This window comes from Limulus polyphemus, unplaced genomic scaffold (assembly GCF_000517525.1).
Source record: "Limulus polyphemus unplaced genomic scaffold, Limulus_polyphemus-2.1.2 Scaffold281, whole genome shotgun sequence".
Lineage (NCBI taxonomy): Eukaryota > Metazoa > Arthropoda > Merostomata > Xiphosura > Limulidae > Limulus > Limulus polyphemus.
In genome coordinates, this window is record NW_013665891.1 from 328452 (window position 1) to 337707 (window position 9256).

Sequence of the window (9256 nt, forward strand, 5' to 3'; positions counted from 1 at the left end):
GTTTGGTGTGACGGGGATTCGAACCCGTGGCCCACAGATTGCGAGTCGAGCGCCCTAACCACCTGGCCATGCCAGGCCCACTCTTTCTGTCGAACTAAATGAAATATAAAACGATTTCAATAGTTTGTATATCATTTGGGATACAGGAAGAGCGTATTGAAGTTTAGAAAAAACAACGTGCTTTTAATATGTTTAGGAGCAAAATATTTCGAAATTTGTGAGTTTATTCATTTCTTCCACAGCCGTATAAGTACAAAATGAGTATATATCTTTTTATTTGCTTTTTATGTGATAATCATTTGTTTTCTTTCAAAAATGTGTGAATAACACCTATTATGTATTTACCACAAAGTTTAAAATTTTCCTAAAGTATGCTAAAGACCGTAAAAGTATAGCACATTTGGCAAATTTTCCTTTTTGCCTCTTCATTGCATTTTATTATACTTATTTCCTATACACTTTGCAAAGGGTTGAGTACATTATGCTAAAACAATTTTGAATATGTAAATCAGTATGTCACATAAAAACCACAGCCAATATAAAGTCGAGGTAGAGTCTATATATTAGAACTACATTATGACGTTGTTCGGCTTTTCGTAGGTAATGTGATGCCACCGAAATTGATTGCTCTTGGGAAAGGTATGGGCCAGCCTTTTCCGATACAAAACATCATACACTCTGGTCATAAAGATGTGTTCATATCGAGAATTTAGAACTTTCAAGACGAGGACATACCTCGTACTTAATGACATTGAAAAAAAAAGGAATATGGATCACTTTGGAAATTCAAGACTATCCAGAAATGGACCTACAACAAGTCATAGCCTAGCCATGGTAAGTAAAGTACGGCATCTTGTAGGGGTGAGAATTCACGAACACAAAGGTCAGTGACAAAAGTGGTAATTATTTGTACACATGTCCCACGCAATAGTTCACAAAATAATCAAGTAGAAACTCCATCTATACAAGCGACAAAACCCACGTGTACACAAACTGCTTCCACGACATATCTGTTCAATTGTTGCGGACCTAAAAAGCAGTTGGAAAGTGAAACGGTCATTCATGCTATTGCATATGAAGCTATATCAGTCAAGTCGCTGGGCATAGCCTCTATAGATTTATGTGCGATCGGACTGTTGAAACGAGTGTTGGGAAACTGTCGTCTTCGTAAACTAGATGGATTATGGTAAGCATGCAGGGAGGAGATATGTGCTTTAGGCATTGCAACCTTATGATTGAGCCTTGTGAAGTCAAAACTACGCTGCAGGGCAACTGTCAAGATGAATGTTCGTGAGACAGAGCACGACTGGACGTGGCGACATGGACTGTAACGACGTTATGAGTCTCCAAAACATTTTGATATAACGAACTCGACCTCTGTATATTGCAAATTAATTATATGTATAGCAATTAAAGAACTGGAATATCTCATCACAGTGTAATTATAATTATTTTTTCTTTAAATCATAGAAAAACAATTCAAAAGAGATACTTTTAAAGTTATTTTAATCGCTTTGAAACAATAAAATTTAATCTCCAAATGCATATATATATATATACATATTGTATTTGTATTTAGAGGGTAGAGAAAACAGTTTCTATATCTATTAGTGTTTGTTTGTTTGTTTGTAATTAAGCACAAAGCTACACTATGGGCTATCTGTGCTCTGCCCGCCACGGGTATCGAAAACCGGTTTCTAGCGTTGTAAGTCCGCAGACATACCGCTGTGCCACTGGGGGGGCATCTATTAGTGAATACCTTCCTAAGAAATTATTTCCTAACCGAAAAAGCTCATTTCGATTTAGTATTTTCACTGATTGAATTAACGTAGGCAAAGGAAACTCTGGACAAAAAAAAAGATAATCTCGGAAAAAACTGAATTAGCTATTATCCAATGTCTCTTTGACATCGCAATAATACAAGCAGAGGGATTACGTCAGAAACGTCTTGAATTTTTCCACCGCCTTCGCTAATTGTGCTGATGCTGTCATTAAAGTCCACTTAATATCCTCCCGTACAGCTGTGTTCAAATGGTTGCCAAGCAACAATTATTTACGGAATAAAGCAAAAACGAATAAAGCGGTTTTAATAAGACATACGTGTGTTAATTGTAGCTGTTACCGAAATAGAAGAATTAAGGACGTTTCATCTATCAAGCCACTGAATCAACGTGATAAAAAAAAGGGAAATTAATCATTTCTAGAGAAATTACAATGATGTGGTTTTGTTGGAAACAAAATAATTTTAAAACATTCATTCCTTTTCTTGTGATTAGGAACATTTGTTGATCAATTTTTACAAGACAATCAAATGTGGTGATTAACGATAACATTATTTTGGTTATGTGATGGGAATACTGTTAACAACAAAATAAAAGAATTTTTCTAGTTGGAATTTGGTGAAAATTTCGACTTGTTATTTAATTTTACAATTTATACTTTAAAAGTTTGTGTGTTTGTTTTGTAATTAAGCACAAAGCTACACAATGGGCTATCTGTGCTCTGTCCACCACGGGTATCGAAACCCGGATTCTAGCGTTGTAAGTCTGCAGACATACCGCTGTGTCATTGGGGGGTATATTTGAAAAGAACATCAGAATATAAGTTTCTTTGAATAACATGATCGATTGCCTTTGTTTAATTAATTATTTATGTTTGGAATTTCTCTCATGATTTTCATCGTCATACTTATCAAAGTATGCTCACTTTTTTAAACCAGATTTAATAACAGCAACCAAACTTTTGAATCACGTGCATCAGTTCATTTTGATTTAACTCGTTTTTATTTCGCAAAGAGTGAAGTTTAGTTAATCTACACTTCTTCTGCTGTAACTGGTATTAAATGTTAGAAACCGTTGCTGGCGGCTCTGGCGAGCTCATGATCACAAAGCGGCAGATATTCTCAAGTTTACATAACAGTTTATTGTTCAAAAATTCTAATTGAAAATCACGTAGGAAATGTTATGTGCAAAAACGTAATGACTGAAAAAGTTAATTCATAGTATATATTTTAGATCTTTATTTATTACATAAAATAAAAAGTTCCAAAGATATTCATTTGATATTTGCTTTTCAAACACATAATCATCCTTAATTCAGTACTTAGTGATGGTATTCCAAATCACACAGGATCAACAGAAAAAGCTTGGCTTCAGAAAAGAAACCCCATAACTCGAGCGTTTTTAGAAAGTGGATTTTCCTTCATCAGGGACAAATGGCAAAACATTTAGTGTTTATTCTCTCAATGACATTTCCCGTTGATTAGCAATATTTCTAACGACTAACAATAAACTCCATGAAAAGATAAACAAGTTACTAGAGACTTACTGTTAATCTTCTGGCTACCACAATAAACCTCAATTCAGGACTCAATTCATTTTAACCCAGTATCTAAGGTATAACGTTATAGTAAATGTAGTATATCAGTGATCTTTGATAAGTGCTCTTTCTTGTAGTGCTAAGAAGCCAGAGATTATATTGAAGTAAAATAAAAAATAATTCATCAAAAGGAAAAAGGAGTAACGGTTAAATCTGTCAGGTAAGAGTAGCCCAGGAGTTGACGATGGTTGCTGTTTATTAATTAAATGTCTTCCCTCTAATCTGTCAGTTGAAACTTTGGGAAGGCTGAGTGCAGACAGCCTTTGTATAGCTATGTGTGAAATTCTAAAACAAACATACAACTTGAGTGCGAAATGGGAAGATCTTTTAAAAGAAACTTTGACTTAATATTTCTTATCTTGCTTTGATTTGATCTACTTCCTTATACTTTTAACTGACATTAGCCCTATAAAACAGATAGGTTATTTTTGGAGGGTTTGTGGCTGAGTAGTTTGCACAAAGTATGGATCGAATCATCGTATACTCAATTATTCTTGAGGCAGATGAAGTCGATAAAATTGGAAATCTAGGTGAAATATTTTACGTATTTGCCGCTTCTAGGTTGGCCTTTTAAGATAATTTTTTAGTTATTATCAATTATAAAAATAGCTATTGATGACTTAAAAAATTGAGAAAAATAATAAACAAATAAATCTGCTGAGTGAAAAAAAAAGGATCGAAAGGTTAATTACAGACTTCTCTATTTTTCCTTACAGCGACTTCAACTGTCTCTTTTATATGATTAATTCTAATTTCTTTTTAACACTGATGTTAGTATGTTTGATTCTTTGAAGTTAAGCACAAAGCTACACAATGGGCTATCTGTGATCTGCTCACCACTGGTATCGAAACCCTGATTCTAGCGTTGTAAGTCCGCAGACATACCGCTGTGCCACTGGGGGAGGGGGTTATAATGCTAATAAAATAAGCAATTAGTTTCTGAGAACAATAATTACGTTAACATAAGCTAAACGACCTGTTGGAAAATATAAAATCCAGTTCAACTAATTTCTGTATTTTAGAAAGAATTAAAAAGTCTTGATAAGGTTAAGAAGGTAGTTCATTGTCATAAACATAATTATTACAATATACAATACTCACAAAAATTAAAAGATATTGATATTTGTTTACATTTGTATATTTTTAGGTTATCAATTATTTTCAAATTTAGCATACTTATTGTGGAGGATTGCGCTGATCCTACCTTTACTGTTTGTACGTTTATGCACCAATGATTCATTATGTACCACGCTTTTATGAGAAACGACCCAAATTCTGCAAAGCAAAAGCTAGTTTTCATTAAATCGGTTAAATATATATTGTTGAGACAATGCTAGGTTTATGGTATTTTTTTTTTTTTTGCTGGTAATGACTTTTGTAAATAGCGTGTAAGTTGTTAGAAACCAATTAACTAAAACTAAAGAAGTAATGATGTTTTTAGTGCCCTTTTGTATATATCTTTTCGCTTCAACATGGGTAGTTTTTGTAATGAGTAATACAGTGCAGGTAATACTAAAAATTCCTAGTTTTCGCTTTTAGACTAAACTAAAAATACCTCGTATTTTATTAAATACCTTCAATTAATCCGTGATGTTAACAAACCATGTGGGACCACAAAATTTAACAAATCACAATTAAAAACCCAATAAACCAAAAGTATTCAGAAATGTCTATCTTTTGAATATTATCGAGATTTAAGAGGTTGAGAACATAATTAACTGTATAACCGTAAAATTCTATCACTGCTTTAAAACAAAGGCCTAATAGGAGTTACTGAAATGTGAAAAATTGAAATCTTAAATTAATTCGTGTCAGTTGTTGATTTAACAGAAATCTTATGTTTCTTTTTTGTTTGAACTCGACAGATTTATTAACATACAATTGTATAATTGAGAACAAGCTATATCTCAAAAAATAACGACTACATAATGCATGTACGTCAGTTTGTTTATTTTAGACCTAAGCCACAGTGGGCTATTTGCCATGTCCATCGCGGGGAATCAAACCCCGGTTTTAGCGTTGTAACTCCGTAAAGTTATCGCTGTCCCACCATGGGACGAGTAAAACGGGAGGAGCAAATGATAAGTCAGTAGTTAAAACTACTATTCAGAAAACAGCGACTCAGGTTCAAATTTCGTTTTCTCTAAGAGTCACATCATACGAAGCACATTAACTCGGTGGTTACAAATCGTACCTAGTAGATAGAATCGCGAATACGATTCCAGATAATTCTAAGAGTTACTTTATTCCAGACATTACAACTCAATGTTTAAGTACAAACCTCTCAAAAGAAGATTTGGAATCTTGTTAACTCTGAGAGTCAAGTTTCTTCAGAAAAAATAGCTCGGTGTTTAAAATATGTTCCCGGTAAATAGTGGTGTGATTTCGAATAGCGTTTAATTCCGAAAAAATACGTCCGTCATCTGATGCACGATAAATCCGTAGTTAAAATACCTTATAGCTAAATAGTGGCGTAATCTCCAGTGATTCTGGAGAAACGTTATTTGAGAAACTCGGTGTATAAAGCATCCTGGTTTTAAGTAGCGATTTTTTTTTTAGTCGTGCGATTAAACGCAGATAGTCATTTATTCTACACACGGAAACTCGGTGTATAAAGCATCCTGGTATTAAGTAGCGATTTTTTTTTTAGTCGTGCGATTAAACGCAGATAGTCATGTATTCTACACACGGAAACTCAGTGGTTAAAACAATTATAAAGTAGAAAGTAGTGGGGGCTCGAATTATATTAAATGTAAGATTCACGTCACTCGAGACCCAATATTTCTATGCTTAGAACACATTGCTGTTAAATAGTGTCTTGTGAATTTTGAGATTCATATCACTGGAGACACATTAAATTGATGGTTAAAACATCTTACTGCTACAAGGTGGCATGACTTTTTGATCCGAAGAATAAATGCAGATAGTCATTTGTTGGAGAAAACGTAACTCGATGGTTAAACGTCTTACCTGATAGAAACTGGAATGGTATTTCAAACCAAACGAGTAAATGTAAATATTCATTTATCCAAAACAAGATAACTCATTGGTTAAAACAACTGTCTAGAAACCAACAAAGTGGCTTCTAATTCTACTAACTCAGAGAGTCATGTCACTCGAAGCACAACAATTCAGTTCGTAAAACACGTAACTGGTAAATAGAGTCGTGAGTCCGAGTCTTGCTAATTCTGAGAGTCGTAGTATTTGAGATACGATAATTTGGTTGTCAAGTGACTTTCCTGATAAATAGTGGTGAAGTTTCAGTTCACGCTAATTCTCAGAGTCATAGTGCTTGAGACACGATAGTTTGGTGGTCAAATGGCCTTCCTTGAGACATAATAATTTATTAGTTGAAATATCTTATTGGTAAATAGTAGCGTGGTTTCAAATATCGTTAACTCTGAGAGTCACATTATTTGATACACAATAATTCGGTTTGTTAGAATAGGTAATTCTGAGAGTCATGTTTTTCACGCAAAATAGCTCTTATGTTAAAACACCTAACTGTTAAATAATTGCATTGTTTCGAATACCGCTAACTCTAAGAGTAACGTTATTGAGACACAACAATTTAATAGTTTAAACGCCTTCCTAATGAGTAATTGCGTGGTTTGGAATCCCTCTAGATTTGAAAATCATATTACTTGAGGCTCAATAATACTGAGTTAAGACACATTCCTGATAAATAGAGGCCTGTGATTAAGTCCTGCTAATTTTGAGAGTCGCGATACTTGAGAAACGATAATTCAGTGACTAAAACACACACCTTCTAAATAGTGACATGATTTTTTTTATTGGAAAATAGCTGTAGATAATGATTTGTTCAAAATAAATTAAACCGTTGATTAAAACAACTATCTTTTAACAGCGAAATCTGCTCAAATTTTAGCTCTGACAGTCACGTCACACGAAGCACGTAGCCAATCAATAGAGGCACGAGTTAAAAACCGGCTAACTCTAAGAATCACGTTACATGAGACACAATAATACGTAGTTAAAACACATTCCTGGTACATAGTGACATGATTGCAATCTTGCTTACATTAAAAGTCGCGTTACTTGAGGCTCAGTAATTCTGTGGTTAACACACGCTCTAGGTAAATAGTGGCAAGGTTTAAGATTCGCTATAACTCTGACAAGCACGTTACTTACGTTTGTTTGTTCGTTCATTGTCAAGCGCAAAGCTACACATTGGTTACCTGTGCTCTGCCCAGTACGGGTATAGAAACCCGATTTTTAGAGTTTTAAGTCCTCAGACACGTCTACAGAAATATGTGAAGATAATAATTCTTTCAATACAAGTTTACTCAGTGGTTTAGAGTTTGAAACAACTATTCGTGAGATAATATATATATTTTTGTACAATGATTCGTCTCTAGCTGTGAGACGTGATGACATTCAACATTTAAGGTACAAGTACATTCAAACTGCAAATATATCCAATCAAAGAGTTTATGATACTAGCTCCCTCTGGTTTTAAATGTAATTAATGTAATTTAAATATAAATTGCACTCCATATGTTTTTTATTAGTGTTCTGTTATTTTGTCTTTTCTCTATATTCAATGCTTTAAAAAAACAACCAGTATTTTGAGCTTTTACTTGATATAATGTTTTAGCCGGATGAGTAAACGTAGATGCTCATTCGTTCGGAACAATTTAACTCGTTGGTTAAAATAGATATATAGTAAGCAGCGATGTAGGTTCTATTTTTAAAATAACTCCGTGGTTAAAATAATAAATAATTCCATGACTTTACGTCTCGCTAATCCTGAGATCAAGATAAAACTAACTTAAACCGCACGACACCCACTGTGTTATTAACAGGAATGAAAACTTTGGAGTTTTCAACCATTAGTGTAGCGACCCGTTAATAAAAACTCTCCCGTTTTTTTTAACGTTAGGTCTTTCGAGTCTCCCTACCTTACATACTAAATTTAAAAGAAATCGCTTTAACCCTTATTGTTTTAAAACAGATCAAACTTAGCTTTTCTTTTCTTCGCACTACTGAAAAACAAAGAAAAGTTACTTTAATCGATTCCTTTCAAATTTGGCATATTGCTGGAATATATGTTTTGATATCTTGACAGAAAATTTAATTTTAGTATCTTAAGTATTCTCGGATATATTGGCAAAGCTAAAATAGCCTAAAATCTTGTACATTTTGGCGCTCGCCTGGAGAAATTATTGGCAAATTCGATTGCGCTGAAATCTCTACCACACATTAGGGTCTTTGTAAAAGTAGATGTTTTTTAATTACATAAAAATCAGACACAAAATCCGGAAGTTATAAATCTAAAAACTACCGTCGTGTCAAATGTTTTACACGATTTTTGCGTTTACTACTTCGTATCACACTTCAAACTAATAAATACGCTTCCCCGATACGTGATTGACTTTATTTCTGGCATATAGCTAGTCCATTTTATAATATCCCTTTATCTTCTATAGAAAACTATAAGGATCAATATATCTATTGAAAAAGTACTTGGCTGAAAAAGGCAAAAATATAGCAACTGAAAGATATGAACTCAAAGTTATTGAAATATTGAGAAACCCACATGCAATGTCTCCAAATTTAATAGGTGCTTGATGCTATTATTCCAAACTATATCTGAGTACTAAATTTATGTCCTATGTGGTTATTTTTACTAGAAGTACAACAAAAGAGTGGTATCTAATTAAAACCAGTATAGCTGTAAAAAAAAAAAAAGTGCGGCCAAAAAAAAAGAATTGCGACAGAATTTGTCGGTGCGTAGCTAAACATAAAACAGCAGCCCATGTGATTTCTTGTAGTAGATATGCATACTGTACAAATTTTGAATGCTTAGTCACAGTAGTTCGCATAAAATTTTAATCATAAATATTTTCTCATTTTG